This window comes from Thermobia domestica, chromosome 10 (assembly GCF_964235325.1).
Source record: "Thermobia domestica chromosome 10, izTheDome1.hap1.1, whole genome shotgun sequence".
Taxonomy (NCBI): Eukaryota; Metazoa; Arthropoda; class Insecta; order Zygentoma; family Lepismatidae; genus Thermobia; species Thermobia domestica.
Window position 1 is genome coordinate 241,916,024 of NC_137463.1, and position 18,586 is coordinate 241,934,609.

The following is an 18,586-nucleotide window of genomic DNA, read 5'->3' on the forward strand; positions in this document are numbered from 1 at the left end:
GGGTTGGGGAATTCTGTTTCATTGAGGGAATAATGGATCATATAGCATATATCAACATCTTGAAGAAACATCTTCCCACGAGTGTTGAGCAAATGGGCCTAGTAGGGGATTACATATTAACGCAAGATAACGACCCGAAACACACTGCCCTGAATACGAAGCTGTGGCTGTTATGCAATACTCCGAAGTGGATGGAAACCCCTCCACAATCACCGGACATAAATCCAATTGAGAATCTATGGCACACACTGGAAACAAACATACGAAAACACCACATTAAAAAAAAAACTGATCTTAAAAACGCATTGTTGACGGAATGGAGAAAAATTACCAGGGCAACAACAGAAAATTTAGATGAATGCCAAAGAGGTTGCAGGAGGTCATACGGCGAAAAGGAGGACCCACAAAGTATTAAAATTTTGGGGACGACAATCTAAGCCATTGCAGATGAATAATGTTTCTTTGTAGACGAATACTTTTTTGGCGTGAAATATGTTTAGTTTATTTTATTTGTACCTTTTCGTATGCTTCGAATGTGAAATAACTTAATTTCTATATTTAGTAAATATATAGATAGTGTAATGAAATATTTGTGTTTCGTTCTTGCTTTTATTACTGAGTTGAATGCAAATTATATGCGTACTAACACTTCAGTTCTGGCCGGATGAATACTTTCTTTGCTCACTGTATATCCTGTAGGCTAAGGAGGGCAAATGATTAATGATTTTCTTTTAGGTTAACGTCCCACGTTACACACCGAGGCTAAAGGAGACAGTGGTGATGAGGTGGTAGGAAACGGGAGAATCCACGCACACTGTGTTTATCTACCACAAAGGTCACTTGGGGGAAACTGGAATCGAACCAGGGTCCCAGCGCACCAGAGATGATGCCTCTACCACTGAGCAACAACGGCCCAGGTAATTAATGAAAGGAACATTTAAAATGATAATGTGGGTGGGAAAGGGGGAACCCTTAGAAATCCCAGAGCAGGAGTGTAGCCAGCGGGAGGCCAGCCGTTTTCGAAGGGGGCCAACTACAATGTACAAAGCCAAAAAATATTGTATTACAGCTAGTGATTTTGAGGGCTGAAAAAAAAAACGGAAAATTTTGGTTTCCGTCCGGGAAACTAACAGCACTGTTTTCTTTTAGCTTTTTTCTCCATTAATTAATTACCAGGTAGTTTTTATTACGCTTAACCAAGAACTACTGCCCCGGACCTAATGTTATACCCTTGTGCATAACAATTTCAATTTAAGCCCTTATGCATATAACCTATCTACATACGACTGATTTTTTTTTCAAATTTCACTTAATTTCCTTAAGATATCCTGACAAAATATTTATTTATTATTCGTGACTCATAATTATTTTATTAACAGCAATATCTCACTTCCTGTTTTACAGCAAGTAGCAGAAAAAGCTAATGAAATCCAAACTAAAAAAGAATAAAAACGTTGTTTCTTCACCAAATTTTCCATCTGATAAAAATGATTTTTTTAGAACACTAGTTACAGCATATAAAAAAATGTTTTACAAATCAGTTTAACCCCTTAGCCGCATGCCGTACCATATATGGCACCCCCCTTTTTTTCACTTTAACTTTTGTGTAATTTATCAAAGGTGCCAAATGATTGTTTCGTCTGCTATGTGAAATATTGACGTGTATGAATAAGAGATTTTGGTGTCATCTGGCATGTTCTTTGTGAGTTGTATTAGGGGGGGGGGGCGTTGATATTTGGTTTTTGTCAAACTGGATTTTTATCAGTGAAAATAATTTTTGGCGAAACATTGTACGCAGTTTTCCAAACAAAAAATATTGCATTCAAGATAAGTACTTTGAGCTGTATTTCCAACAATACCATCCTAATTTTGTATGTTGGTATTGGAGGAATGTGAGGAAAAAAAAAACGTATGTGCCACGTATGTCACACCATGCGTTTACAGGTACTTTTATGTTCTTGAAGTGCGGAAGTGACAACTACTATAGTCGTTTTGTAATTCTGTTACAGCAATTGATCCAGGGATTTTTTATGATGGACGTTCATCAGTAGCTGTTAGAGAACTACCAAATGGTGAAGACAATAAATTATCAGATATATCCGAAGATTCCGCACCTGAGTAGTATTATTAGTCATGATATGAAGTGTGAATGTAAAATAAAAGCAGGGATAGGAATGGCGAAAGAAGTCTTTCAGGAGAAAGAAAATACTACTTTGTGGGACCTTAAATAAAGAAAAAAAAATCTGTAAGACTTACGTCCCACGATTATGCCGGCTAGGCTAAAGGAGACGGTGATTATAAGAAAGGAATGAAATAGTGGAATGAAGAAAGTAGGAGGAAACGGGAGAACCCCTAGGTAACCCACGCACACGGTTTTGTCTACCATAAATTTTACTTGGCAGCAGCTGGGATCGAACCCGAGATCCTAGGCACCAGAAGTGAACGCTTTACTACTTTTTTTTTTAAAAAAAAAAAAGTTAACTGACACCGAACGTGCCTCAGTATCTTACTTGAACTACTTATTACTTAATATTACTTGTTTTACTCGACTCTTTTCCAATCATCTAGAACAACAGGGACACAAACATAGAGGACAGTTAAAATCACAAAGGTTCTCCTACCGGGAATCGAACCCGGGACCCCGTACACCAGAGGCGAACGTACTAGCCACTAGACCAGCGGAGAGGGTTAACCCACTGAGCCACCGCGGCCCCTTAAATAAAGAGTTGAAAAAAAGATTCATTAAATGGTTCGTGTGGAGTGTTGCACTGTATGGGTCAGAAACATGGACATTACTCCAAAATAATGAAAAACGACTGGAAGTTTTCGAAATTTGGATATGGAGAAGAAAGGAGAGAATTAGCTGAGTCGAACGGAAAACGAATGAGAGAACCTAAAAAATAGTGGGAGAAGGTCGGTACATTGGCTAAGAACAACCGTATTATGAAGGACGTGCTAGAGGGTATGCTAGCAAGAAAGAGAGGGAGGGGTTGAAGGAGGCTAAAATTAATACACGATATCAAAACAGAAAAATCGCACTGAAAACAAAGAGGTTAACAGAAGACTGAGGAGCATGGAAGCTTCTCAGTTGCGGCAATTGACGACTGCCAATAATGGCAGAATACCTATAATGATTATGATGAATATCAAATCCACCGACGCGTTACAGCGAGCAGTATTTTGCGCTCCTCCTGTCGTTGATACAAAATTCGTCTGAACTCGAAGTTTCGCATGAAATTTAAACCCCTTATATGGAATCTTAGTGCAGGTAAGGTATGAAAAAAGAAACACTAAAAGAGGTTTAATTATGTTAAATGAAAAGTTCAAATACCAAATTTCATGTTTCCAACCTTAACAGATTTCGAGATATGGATATTTCACTGTAATAATTGCAATCTCCAATCCCTTTTCTTCAATTCTATAGGTTAAATATGAAAAACTACTGAAAAACGTGTTTAATTATAAAAACTAATTATGGCCTATGGAACCCGGAGGTTCAATGCCGCTTTCACAAAAGCTCTCCATTGCCAACAGGATCCAGTTTCTACTTTGTATTCTAATTTGTGTGAGATCTATCTTGTTCTCCCATCTGCGCGTAATGGTCATTTTCCGATTGGATTTTCAGAAGTGTAAATACCAAATTACATTTGTCTCTAACCTTAAAGAACGCCAAGATATGGGAATTTTATTATAATAATTGCAACATCACCTCTTTACGTTCCCATCGTTTTAATACCTTTCGCCCTCCCTTCTACGTTTCATTTCTGAAGAAAGTTCTTTTAGTTCGTCACAAATCTTATGGACTGTCACAAATTTCAAGTTTCTACCTTATACAGTTTGATATAGGCGTTGATCAGTCAACCAGGACTTTTTCTTTTATAAATAGTGAAAAATATTATGATGTTATTCGTAATTCGTAATGTTATTCGTATTCGACACTATCCCTGCTAGTCACAACGAAACAAGGAGGAATTAAAAGCGGAAGAGGTTGAAACCACTTTGTGTTCACCTTCATAAGCAAAAATAGTTACGATTCCCTTAGAACAGAGTTCCTCAAGCTGGAGGTCACGACCACTAGGGAGGTCGTGAGATGGTTTTCTAGGAGTCGCGAGGATAAGCAAAAATACAGATAGAATCTAATACCAGAAAATATTTTTAAATATTATTTTGAATTTTGTTCTGATAGCCATATTTTTTTTTATTTTTATACATATTGTTAAGAACAACAAAAAATAGTTCTATTAAACATTTTCAACAGGTGCAGAGTTGTTTAAAAATCAATTTAAGTGAAATAGTTATGATATGAAGCTAATGAGGACTGCATAATGAAATACCAGAAAAATACAAATGCAACAACACCTACTGTATATATTGAAATACAATTAAAGTTGAAAGCTAATGATATATCTGAGCATGGTGTAATTTCACTAGTGCGGAAATGTCCGGTTCAATCTTCGTGATGCATAATATTAAACCCTGCCTGCCATGATAATACGGGACACCTTAGATCTCTGTCCCCCCCCCCCAAAACTTTCCTACACAATTCAATGAAATGTAGTTCTGCCGAAATGTAGTTGATCGAAAATGAGTTATGCCGAGCAAATAAACGTGAAAGCTGTCAGGCAGCGTCCCTTGTAATGTGATAAGTTAATATCCAATTGTTTCGCCACAACAATGAAAAATTATAAACTGAAATTTAAGGCTTCAGGTTCTCATCACGTACGTATTGATTAATGTATACAAATCCTCTATGTGCTTGTAAAGGCGCAAAAGGTGATACGTAAACACAAAAATAGTAATATAATACTGTTGAAGCAAGCTACAATAATGTCCAGTGCATAATATACGCAGAACCAATTTTATTATATTCTTCAAGTGCTTCCTTGTATTTGACAAAACTTATAAGAGTTTGGAATGTTTTTTGCTTCTCCTGAAAAGTTCTAGTTTTAACACATAGCGATTCTTCGAGGCGCAACCAACCAGAAATTATAAGGGGTCAGTGGCAAAAAAAAAAAAAGTGATAAAATGAGGGTCGTTAAAGGAAATAGGTTCAGAACTACTGCCTTAGAATAAACAATATAAGAGATAGCGGGAGAAAAATGCTTTTGAAATGGAATTTGCGTCTTAAGAGCATGTTCTGTATTTGATTTACCTTTCTATTGAAAATGGAAGAAATAGATCTACACGTTCCGCGTTCAATATTAAACCCGCGTAGTTTGAAAGCCTATCGTACTTTTGCGTTCGGAAACGAAACCTGTTTGCCTCTTCTTTTTTCATTTTCTTCAGGAGCTGTTGTTTCTGTTTGTTTATAGATCAATCTCTCTTCTCTCTCTTCAACATCTCTGTTCAACATTGAAGCTATATGAGACTGAATTTATACATACGTCAAAGTAGGATCAAATCTTTTTTCAGGTTAACGTCCCATGATTATGCTCTTTAGGCTAATAGAGACGGATGATTAAGGCAAGTCATTTTCATCAAAATCCAGAATATCACTATCTTCGGCTGCTTTCAAAATAGTGGCCCTCTAGTGGCCGAACGGTCAGTGATTTGTGGTTGTGCCCATTGAGACTTTTTCTCAGGAACACTATATCTACAAGATATCACAGTTTCAAGCAATTCCACCGAAATGCAATTTCCGTAAGGATGGTGCGGGGTCCTTTCTCATTTCGAAGGAGGCATTGCCCCTACAACCCCTTTCTCGTAAAAATGGCAAAACCCGTATTTACTAGTGATTCTTTTAATCAAGTGGGTCCTTTTTTGAAAAGGTGCCCTTTGCTCCCTTTACCTATATTCCGAAAGAAACAAAAAGAAAAAATCGTGTCGATTTATTTTCGGTCTAGTATACTGTATGTGTGCCAATTTTTTTTTTTTTTTAAAAAAAAAAAAAGAAAATCGGATAAAGGAAACCCTTGTGAAGCTATCTCCCTTACACTTTCACTTTTTGGACTTGACGGGTTTTTGCCCCAAAGTCTTCAATTGCCATAGCCAAAGAAGCATTCAACAAGAAAAGGTCGCTTTTAACAAGTACCTTAATATTGGAAAAAGAAAATAATTGCTCAAGAGATATATTTGGAGTATTGGACTTCATGGTTCAGAGACTTGGACATTACGGACGTTTGAGAAGAAATATTTAGAGAGCTTTGAAATGTGGTGTTGGAGGAAGATGGAGAAGATAAAATGGACATAAACAGTAACAAACGAAGATGTTAAAACGGATAGGAGAGAAGAGGACGCTTCTAGCCACTATCCTTTGTAGAAGGGGCAATTGGATTGGACACATCTTGCGAAGAAATTGTCTTCTTCATACCGCGAAAAAGGAAAGATGGAAGGAAAGCGAAGAATAGGAAGAACACAATTGATCGATGATTTGAAAAATATAAGAAAATATTGGAAATTAAAAGAGGAAGTTGAAAATCGAGAAACATGGAAGAAACGTTTCCAGGTTCAAACTGAAAATTAAGAAGGATACAAGAAAAAATCCTCATTGGTCCCAGGAGCTGCCAATAGGCAGAATACTTAATAATAATAATAATAATAATAATAATAATAATAATAATAATAATAATAATAATAATAATAAGAAGAAGAAGAAGAAGAAGAAGAAGAAGAAGAAGAAGAAGAAGAAGAAGACGTAGAAGATGTAGGAAGAAGAAAGAAAAAACATAATTTCAGTTCGTATCAATTGTAGTAAAATATTTATCTGTAAACAATGTACGGGACAAAAATAAACAACCAAAATCGTCATTGCTTTCAACGGTGTTTTTGGAAGTGTATTTATTTATTTTTATTTTTTATTTTTATTTTTATTATTTTTTGTTCCGTACTTTAAACGTTTCAAAGACAATGTCACCTGGCAGTTTAGTTGGATGACAATAATGAAAATATCCTATCACTCTTGTCTAGTCAATGACTAATTTGTTGATTAACCACTACAAATCTTTTGTTAAAGAACGTAAAAGTAGGATGTCATTAATTGCGCCGAGACTTCACTAAACGGAATTGTTCAGTGATAACATCTGAAGGTACTTGATAAGACAATTAGATTCCTTGAAAGTCAGTGACCACAGATTAATCTCAAATACACTGATTAAAAAAAAAAAAAAAAAAAAAAATTACAGTTGTGATGCGGATATCAGTCATGTAGAGTATTCATCTCCGGGGAAAAAGGTTAGTCGCTATTTCTTTGTTTATTTTATTCTTTTCTATGACACTTGCAGGCATTCCTTGTTTCTTTTTTCTTTTTTTTTTTAACTAATTCACTTGTAGTAATACAAATACATAGTGGTAGAAACAGCACACAGAACACAAAAGAATTTAAAAAACAAAAATTAGAACTTTTAAGTGCAATCATTTATACGATTACAAAATGAGCATAGGCGAAATTAAGTGGAATAATTTGAGCTTGATATCCCTTTTCAACACCGATGTTTTATAAAATGACATTCAATTTCTAGTTTTCTACCGTTATGCTCTTTAGCAGAGTTGCTAACTTCAGAAAACAAAATTATGGATTTACGTGTTTAAAATGATCGTATATTACCAAAAGTTATCGTACAGTAGGAAGTCGAAAATCCGAACTAATTGAGACCACAGGTAGTTCGGATTTTCAAATTGTTCGAATTTTCGAAAATGGCCAAGAAAATGTCATTTAGGCTTAAATATACTGTACGGCATGCTTTTTTATCGGTACAGTGGTTATACAGTACATATAGCAATTACAATATCGTACGTAAGACTACTTACATTTAATGTTTCTGAAGAACCTGCTCGTACACTAAATTACACTGTTCTTGTAACTCACACTTAAACCTTAAATTGTATAGGCCTAAGGGAAAAAATATGTATGACAAACAATTACAAATGAATGAGCTTTTGTAAAAACACTGACTTCACACAACGCCGACGGAATAGTTGTCGCTAGCGCTAAGACAAAATGTAAGAAGCTTCTACGGACCGCGTTCGGAATTTTGGCGTTTCGGATTTTTGCCGTTTGGATTATCGACGTCCTACTGTATAATATTAGCTACTACTAACAGCAATAATATATCGCAAACTTATCTAGTAATCTTCAGTTTCGAATTCCAAAATTTCGTCACCGTCTTCATCATTTCTAAAAACATCCATATTAACATTACTCTGTACAACAATTAATATTTTCACTCCGTCGTAAACGTAACTGAATTTTGAGAATGGATGCAGCGTTGCTATTTGTCAGTTCTCAGTTAATTATTGATTTATTTGAGCGGGAATGACTGTTAAAAACTTCAGTGTGTGTATTTTATAATTATTTAATGCACATCTACAATTTATGTGCATTCTAAAAGTTAAAAAAGCTGCGTTCTAAAAGTATCATATATTCACCTATTATCGCATTAAGGCTTAAATTATCTTATTAATCCTTATCTTAAAATAAATTATCACACGGTTGGCAAGCCTGTCCTTTAGGCTAAATGAGGATGATCAATAAAAGTGAATGATAATAAATTAATTGGTGCAACAAGTAGGTCTATGTAAGAGGAAGCGAGAGAACTTCGAGAAAACCCTCGGACTGAGATTTTATGAGACGGGACCTACTGTTTAAAAGTGGGATCCTACAATTTCTCCGGTTTGTATCTGAACCAAATACCACCACCGTGAATCGAACTAGGGACCATGCACACAGCAAGCACGCGTGTTTGCCACTGAGCCTCTCGGAGCAGGGGTGTCATTTGGGGAGGACAGTCGAGGCAACTGCCCACCCTGAGTTCGAGAAGCATGCTTTTTTTTAATAAAGCGTACACTAATACTAATAATAAAATGTAAAACTTAATGTTGCTGAATAATCTTGTCCTTCCCCCACCCCCACCCCGAAAAAAACTGAAAGGACGCTACTGACTTTGAGGTCCACGAATTGGTATTGTTCCAGCTTCGAATTCTGTGGTTGACCAACGAAACAAAGGAGTTTTAAGTATCTTCATGATTCTTTTTAGATAGTCTGTTGAGATTTTGATCAGAGTGGAGGCCCTTGTCCACCTGAAGGCCCAGGGCTATAGCCCCCCTAAGCCCCTCCCTTAATCTGGTCCTGGCCATTGGGTATTGTTTTATATACAAAGTGATTATAAGTGTCTGTTCCAAGTATTCGCGAACAAGCAGTGTGAAATGAAGGGGCTTCCATCTTTTTGGAATATCACGATATCCAATGGGTCATCTTGCTGCAATTCTGGTTCAAGGAACATTCACAGCATATCTCAATACAAAATGACTGTCACTATGGATTTTGCGAAGAAGAATGATTCAATTACCTTCGTCTTCGTCATCTTCAACAACACATTAACTATTGGAGTGGTTTGTTTCCCGTGAAAATATAATGTGGCTGTTAATTCGTCCACACTTTGGAATTTTGTTGGTTGACCATGCCACATTAATGGAAGATGGTTTCACGGCCAAAGAGCACATACGCCAGCAATTTATCCTCTTCAATTGCTTGCAACAGGTCAACATACATAGCTTTGTGACCAGTGTAGTCCAACTTTTACAGCTTATGCCAGATTTGGATGTAGTAAGATCTTTTTTTTTTTTTTTTTTTTTTGCAGGATGTAGGGGAGAATCCTCAACACTGTTGGTTCTGATACACCCAACTCCCGACTTAGGTTCCTGGTTGATGCTTTCGGTGTGCTATCCGTTGCACAGTGTCAGCTGACATTCTGGACCACCAGGTCATTTCACGTCCTTCACATTGTCTCTGGTATTGAATTCCTGTACCAATAGTCTGATATTAGCACTAGTGGGAGTGTCATTATGACATTTGCGTTCAAAGTCCTTTTGAACTTCCCGGTACGTATTTCCTCTCAAACGTGCACAAACCAAAGCTATTCTTTCATTTCTGAATTAATATATTTTCGATCACTTATACAGGATAATTAAATCAGCGACTTAGCGGTTCTAGTTTATTCACAAATATTTAAATTTGTGAGTAAACTAATACTTTATTTATATATATATATATATATATATATATATATATATATATATATATATATATATATATATATATATATATATATATATATATATATTGTCACCGTCCTACAGCTCATTTTTGCGATTTAAAAGAGACATTGAGAAAATAGACTTATTCTGAACTTTATTAACCAACCCTCGTATAGGTCCAACTGTTCTAGAAACTCTTTGTCATCGCTTTGGCATGTCTTTTCATCTGTGTTAGTAGACTTCCGGTAGATTTCGTAGCCTTATCTGGACATAACGTTGCAGAGACAATGGTTTCCTTTGTGAACGGTCTTTGAGTCAAGAAAACGGGAAAGTTGCAATAACACCTTCGTCTTGTTACCGTTCATCTCTGATTTGTTAATTCAAAGCATCCTCATCTCTTCAGCCAAAGAGCTTGGACTCAACATTAAACGTCATAAACGGGAAAATCCCGTCTCAAGCATTCATACGAAGAAGCTAACTAGGAGAAGCTTCAGTGCTCCGGCACCCTTGGAAGGACCATCTCCACGTCACCGTTTACTCTTGCGCTCGTCGTACTGTATCGAAAGCAGCGTTCATGCTGCCTATAATTATAGCACTACTATATGGTTACACGCATATAAACATTCTTTTAATATATCGAGCGTCAAATCAGAATTAGTGAAGTCTTGTATATGTGAAAAGAGATAATTCGCACTTTCCCGTAGTAATCTTTACATAAGTGAAATCGTTTGATAAAGTGTCGTTGACGATCTCATGGACAAGGAATTATAACCGTGACACCAGCTTGGGATACTCATCGAGGAAGCAGCAACCGGGATTCAAACCCAAGACGTCGATGGAGTGATACACAGGCTAGCCGAAGAAATACGTGAGTTGTTTTAGTTAAGCCACGCCACCTCAATACTGATAATGAAAAACTGTTAAACATAGGTACATTCTGAGCTCACATGCATGTAATGTTTATGCTTATTCAGTAATATTATATTTTTTCCATTCAGATGTGATTTAAATTACTTGTTGTAAAAATTAATATCTAACTCCATTATATTTGTAGCCTAACAAACCCATTTACGTTGTCTGCATTTTCGTCTGTTGTGTTTCCAGCCACTGCATAACGAAATTGCAGGCATGGGCAGTAATCAGTCGTCGTCGTAAAGTAGCTGGAAAATAAGAGGAGGAAAGGGCAAAATATGAGATTGAAAAATTAATCCGAACCACGACGTAAACATCGATTACAATATATATATATATATATATATATAACATTATTGAGATCACTAAACTGTGAGTTGTTAAAGTTCGGAACGCTATCCCCAAGCAAGCCGGTAGCCAACCAAAAATGTAGGGGGGGGGGCAAAGTTAGGGGGGGCCGATCCAATCATATTATAGTTTATCACCATATTATAGTTCATTTGCAAGCCTACCGTGAAACTTTTAGGGGGCCAGAAAAATTTAGGGGGGCCCGGCCCCTAGACCCCCTGTATACGGGCCAGTCTCCAAGTGATTTAGTTTCAAAAATTTGACACGATATAACAATAAAAAAAGAAAGGATTCTATAAATAATGATGTTAAAGTAACATAACATCCAAAATAGCTATTTACTGCTTTAATTTTGTAAATGAATTTGCTGAAGCTTATAATAAAATGTTTCCCGAACGGAAAGCAAGACGTAAGCAAGATTTTATATTAAAACAAAAATTGTTTTATCTATTTTTAGTTTATGATACTTTTTGAATTTAAAAAAGTAACAAAAATATATTAAGATGTATAACTTCGAGGTACTTGGTAAGATGGTTAGGCAACCAATACGACCCTTGGGATATGGAGGTTGCATAACTTTCGCTTGTTGGGGCCTGTTGCAAATGCTAGTTTGTAAACTAACAAATCAGCCAGGGCCGTGATGAACATAGGACTCATAAGTTCTGAATGATGTAAACGCACTATCTTAATTGTAGAATCCACTATAGGAATCCACTATAGAATCCACTATAGAATCCACTATACAGTTCATTTGGATAGCATGATCATAATTAACGAATTATTTTGTTGTTTAACTGATTGTTTTCATGTTCGAAAGTTTGCAAGGAGAGAAAATATTGTTCGAATCAACACTTGTCAATAAACTCACACAACTATAACGAAATTTAGATTGAATTTGAGAATTTTGAGAATTGAGAATTTGAAAAAAAAATAAATAAAATAAATAAATAGATAAATAAATAATGGAAAGCAATTGGTTTATTGTACAATTTAATAGTAATTAATGGATTCCATTGCTTATAGTGTGTTGAGGCAATCAAGTTTAAATCTGTTAGTTACGTTGATATTGATAATGGTCATCGAGCGAACAAAATGATTGTGTGCAAAGTATTTTGAGCTGTATACGTCTTTCAACCGAATGGCAATTGAGCATTATGAGTGAGTTAGGGCTATTCTCGAGATGCCAAAGGCTGTATAGAGCGGCATCCTTATATGGACTTATTGTTGTATGCGTATTTTAACGTGAAACCAAAGGCCATTAGAGGGCGGTTCACGTTCGGAGATGGATACTCCTTGTTATTTCCCGAATACCTAGTTTGCTCCTAGATGAGTAGGGAATGTCTTTTCTGAGTGTTTAATGTGTAGAGGTGGATTGTATATCCCTCTTATTATGTGATATGTGTTTGCGATTAATGCCCGTAAAATGGAATTGTAGTTTGCCTTTGCCAATAAGACGTTTGTTAAAAGTGAGATTCGCAAATGATTGTAACAGCCAAAAGTTGTATGTTCGCCAATGTTATACGAGATCCGTGCACTAGTATTGACGCCCGCATACTTATTGCAATTGATAAATAAGGAAAATAAGAATTTACGTTTGCTGTGTGTGAAGTTGATAATTTAAGAAAAAAAAAAAGTAAGTTGACATGTGATTCTAAATTTATTTGAAACAAATCAATAAATCTTTTGTTTGTTGTTTGAGCAATATGATTACTGAAACTTGATAGTATATTTGATTTTAAATTCTTTTTATTATTTTGATATTTTGAAATATAGTATTTTGGATAATTAGTATGTGAATTATGCTATACTTATTTTACGAAGTCTTGTTTTGAAATTTCTTTTGGATTATTAATATTTTGCATTTAAGAATATATTAGTTGATATAATCATTTTGATGTCACTTTAGAAAATTTAAGTATTAGTTAAGTTTGTTGTAAAAGGTGCATATATACACACAGTACACTACACAAAATACAGATATTAGGAATTCCGATATTAACGTTCATTCCGTTGTTAGGCTACACTTCCGAAATCGGTATACACACTTTATTATTGTTTAGTAGTTAAGTATTTTCTATATTAATGATCATTTGTGCATTTATTTGGATTGACATGTTTAAGTATATCATGTGTTTTGTAAAAGATGAGTGAAAAGTGAATTAAGATACATTTGATTATGGTGAGATACCAATATTTGAAAAACAAATAAATGAACAATTAATAATGAACAATTTATTAATGGTGGCTTAAAGTGGCTTAATCAAAACTTAAAGGTGGCTGTATATAAATGAAAAATAAAAGGTGGCCCTTTATAAACATAATAGGTGGCTTTAACAAAAGTGGCATATCGTCATACAGGGTGAACAACCTTACAGTTACTAAGTGAAGTGTGATATACAGTGCAGTCCCAATACACCGAATTTTTGTAGTGAGTCCCCAACGATCTTCGATTCCTATACAGAGTGTTCCACAATATAGTGATTTTCCAGTAACACTTCAGTGGATTAGGGGAATACATTACATACAATGCAGTCCCAACATATCGAGTCTCTATGGTGAACTTTTAGTGACAGTTGACTTATATACAGGGTGTTCCATAATACAGCGCTTTTTCCAGTGACATTCCAGTATGGACCGTTAACCCTTCAACGGCCAGGGTTCTCTTCGCAAATTGGAGCAATTTGCTCGGACACTGCTCGGGCCCCAATAGGTTGTCACCGTCCTACAGCTCATTTTTGCGATTTAAAAGAGACATTGAGAAAATAGACTTATTCTGAACTTTATTAACCAACCCTCGTATAGGTCCAACTGTTCTAGAAACTCTTTGTCATCGCTTTGGCATGTCTTTTCATCTGTGTTAGTAGACTTCCGGTAGATTTCGTAGCCTTATCTGGACATAACGTTGCAGAGACAATGGTTTCCTTTGTGAACGGTCTTTGAGTCAAGAAAACGGGAAAGTTGCAATAACACCTTCGTCTTGTTACCGTTCATCTCTGATTTGTTAATTCAAAGCATCCTCATCTCTTCAGCCAAAGAGCTTGGACTCAACATTAAACGTCATAAACGGGAAAATCCCGTCTCAAGCATTCATACGAAGAAGCTAACTAGGAGAAGCTTCAGTGCTCCGGCACCCTTGGAAGGACCATCTCCACGTCACCGTTTACTCTTGCGCTCGTCGTACTGTATCGAAAGCAGCGTTCATGCTGCCTATAATTATAGCACTACTATATGGTTACACGCATATAAACATTCTTTTAATATATCGAGCGTCAAATCAGAATTAGTGAAGTCTTGTATATGTGAAAAGAGATAATTCGCACTTTCCCGTAGTAATCTTTACATAAGTGAAATCGTTTGATAAAGTGTCGTTGACGATCTCATGGACAAGGAATTATAACCGTGACACCAGCTTGGGATACTCATCGAGGAAGCAGCAACCGGGATTCAAACCCAAGACGTCGATGGAGTGATACACAGGCTAGCCGAAGAAATACGTGAGTTGTTTTAGTTAAGCCACGCCACCTCAATACTGATAATGAAAAACTGTTAAACATAGGTACATTCTGAGCTCACATGCATGTAATGTTTATGCTTATTCAGTAATATTATATTTTTTCCATTCAGATGTGATTTAAATTACTTGTTGTAAAAATTAATATCTAACTCCATTATATTTGTAGCCTAACAAACCCATTTACGTTGTCTGCATTTTCGTCTGTTGTGTTTCCAGCCACTGCATAACGAAATTGCAGGCATGGGCAGTAATCAGTCGTCGTCGTAAAGTAGCTGGAAAATAAGAGGAGGAAAGGGCAAAATATGAGATTGAAAAATTAATCCGAACCACGACGTAAACATCGATTACAATATATATATATATATATATATATAACATTATTGAGATCACTAAACTGTGAGTTGTTAAAGTTCGGAACGCTATCCCCAAGCAAGCCGGTAGCCAACCAAAAATGTAGGGGGGGGGCAAAGTTAGGGGGGGCCGATCCAATCATATTATAGTTTATCACCATATTATAGTTCATTTGCAAGCCTACCGTGAAACTTTTAGGGGGCCAGAAAAATTTAGGGGGGCCCGGCCCCTAGACCCCCTGTATACGGGCCTGTCTCCAAGTGATTTAGTTTCAAAAATTTGACACGATATAACAATAAAAAAAAGAAAGGATTCTATAAATAATGATGTTAAAGTAACATAACATCCAAAATAGCTATTTACTGCTTTAATTTTGTAAATGAATTTGCTGAAGCTTATAATAAAATGTTTCCCGAACGGAAAGCAAGACGTAAGCAAGATTTTATATTAAAACAAAAATTGTTTTATCTATTTTTAGTTTATGATACTTTTTGAATTTAAAAAAGTAACAAAAATATATTAAGATGTATAACTTCGAGGTACTTGGTAAGATGGTTAGGCAACCAATACGACCCTTGGGATATGGAGGTTGCATAACTTTCGCTTGTTGGGGCCTGTTGCAAATGCTAGTTTGTAAACTAACAAATCAGCCAGGGCCGTGATGAACATAGGACTCATAAGTTCTGAATGATGTAAACGCACTATCTTAATTGTAGAATCCACTATAGGCAAATAAAGTATTACCAGAGCACACAAAAAGTAAGAAAAGCGAATATTTCTGTTTTACCTTCAAAAGTCGATATTTTTTACGGAGAGAACTTCCACGTATTATTATTATTATTATTATTATTATTATTATTATTATTATTATTATTATTATTATTAATATTATTATTATTATTTTGCATCTCTACTAACAACATATTGTGTATATATAGAAAGACATTGTTGCGCTGTTACTATTTCCGCATTTCTTTATTCATTCACCTAATTCAAATTGAAACACAGAGCCTCTGTTAACTTTAACACCGAACCTTTTGCGTCGAAATAACACACAAAAGTGGTAGACATTGAGACCACTGGCCTGTGTTAACCGCAACTCCAGACTCTTGGTGTTGAAATAACACACTAAAGTGGTACTCATGGTGGAACCACTGGCGTGTGTTAACCGTAACACCGACCCCTTGCTGTTGAAATAACACACAAAAGTGGTAGACATTAGGAAAATTGGAATGTGTTAACCGCAACATTGAACCCTTGACGTTGAAATAGCACACAAAAGTGGTAGTTACACTGAGACCACTGGTCTGTGTTAACCGCAACATTGAACCCTTGACGTTGAAATAACACACAAAAGTAGTAGTTATGCTGGGACCACTGGTCTATGTTAACCGCAACAATAAACTCTTTGATTGAAATAACATACAAAATAAATAGTCAAGCTGGGACCACTGATCTGCTGCAAAATTGTGCTGAATTAACAGCGCCATTTTGTTTTATTATGCGTCAATGTGGTAGCACAAGAAAGTTATGGCCAAAACATAAAGTGTGGACCACCAATAATTGAGAAAGACTAATATAGTCCGATTGAGTAATTTTCCTCCTTGTTCCAACAATAGATCAGGCACGATACCCTAAATTTTGATATTAATTCCAAAATCTGAAGTTAATCAAGACAAAGATCACGAATTGCACGAAAGATTAATTTCCACGACTACAATCTTTAAGGTTTGAAGTGTGACGTTGTGAAGCATAGGCATGGATGAACCAATCAGATTGCACCAATGACCTTAAACATTGAGTTGTCCCTAAGTTTCAAAGTGTTAAGATGTTATACAGTGTATTAGGTCAATATTCTCCAATTTGAAATTTTGCAATTTTATACTCGTGAAAGGACACAAGTTAAACCATCCAAATTTATGAAAAATATATACCCGAGTTCTAGAGAACAATTACAAGTTTTTATTTATTTATTTATTTTATTTATTTTTTGATAATTTCAAAATTTTAGGGCGAATCAAATTTAGTCCTCCTGAAATTTCGGAAAAGTGTCTCAAGATATTCATGTCCAAGGAAAGACAATAGGATGCTGTATTCATCCATATGGTAAAATGTTACAATCTATGTTAGCGATCAATAAGCACAACATTCAAAATTCCCATCCCATCCTACTTCAATTTTCCCGCCAAATATACGTATTAATTTCGACAATATATTTTTGACAATCTTATGTTCATAGAATAAGATAAGATAGACCTACTCAATTTATAGAAGTATATATTCAATTTCTAGAAAATGTTTACCATATTTTTTGAGAATTCTCAAATTTAATGACCCCTCCCAAATGTTAAAAGAAGAACATTAATGTGCCCATTCCCTATAAAAGAGAATTTACCCCTGTACCCGTCTATATAAACATATAATACAATAAAGCCTTATAAAAGAGGATACAATACGTTTAAAAAAAATCCAAATGCCGAATTTTGACAATTCTTGATCTATAGAAGTGAACAAGTAGGTCCACCCAGATTTACAGAAGTACATATTAGAATACTAGAAAACATTTGCCAAATTTTTGCTTTTTAACAATTCCCTAATTTAAGGTTGGACCAATATACCCCTTCCCAAATTTAAGAGAGGTTAACCTATAGAAGTGAACAAGCAGGGCCACCCACATTTACAGAAGTGCAGGGCCTAGAGAACATTTATCAAATTTTTGACAATATCAGAATTTAAAGGTGGGCCAATATACCCCTTCCCAAGTTTAAGAAGGGTGAGTTAAAGTGTTATGATAGAGAATAGGCATTTATATTGAACTTTTAATCATCTAAAGTGAGAAACCCTCATTAAAGGAAATAAAATGGGTCAAATATAGGAATGGTATCGAGACGAGACCATGTTTTTCAATATTTTCGGTCTTGTCCCACTTGACCAATAGCCAGTGCCGCATTTAGGAGTTCGGTGATCCTAGGCACTTTCGCTGTCGGTGCCTCTAAGCACTTTTGTTGTCGGCTTTCCTAATAATTACATTTTCTCCACCCTTCATCTCTAACTTCAAAATCAAACTTTACTAAATTTGCTTAATTAGTGAATTTACAATTTATTACAGTTATATACCACTCACTAAATGTTGCAGACAACTACGTAACAAAAAATTACAAATGGAAAACATGTTTTGGATTATTTTTAAATTTCTTACGCTTTTACGTATTTATTACTGTGTAGATTCGAAGTGCACGGGTCGGCGCGTAAAAAAATTCTATTTTACTCTTGATTTTTTACGTTTTCACACGAAAAATCTAAGAAATGTTACTTAATTTTTAAATTTCGGCCTATTCGGTCTAATGGAAAATGCGGCACCATGCCAATAGCTATTCCAATCTCAGTCTCGGCACGATAGTCTCGAAATAAATTGTGTGTGAATTAGAAAATGAATAAGTAGTAGGCTATCCTCTTATAATCTGTTCTTTCCACTTCTGATTCTTACAT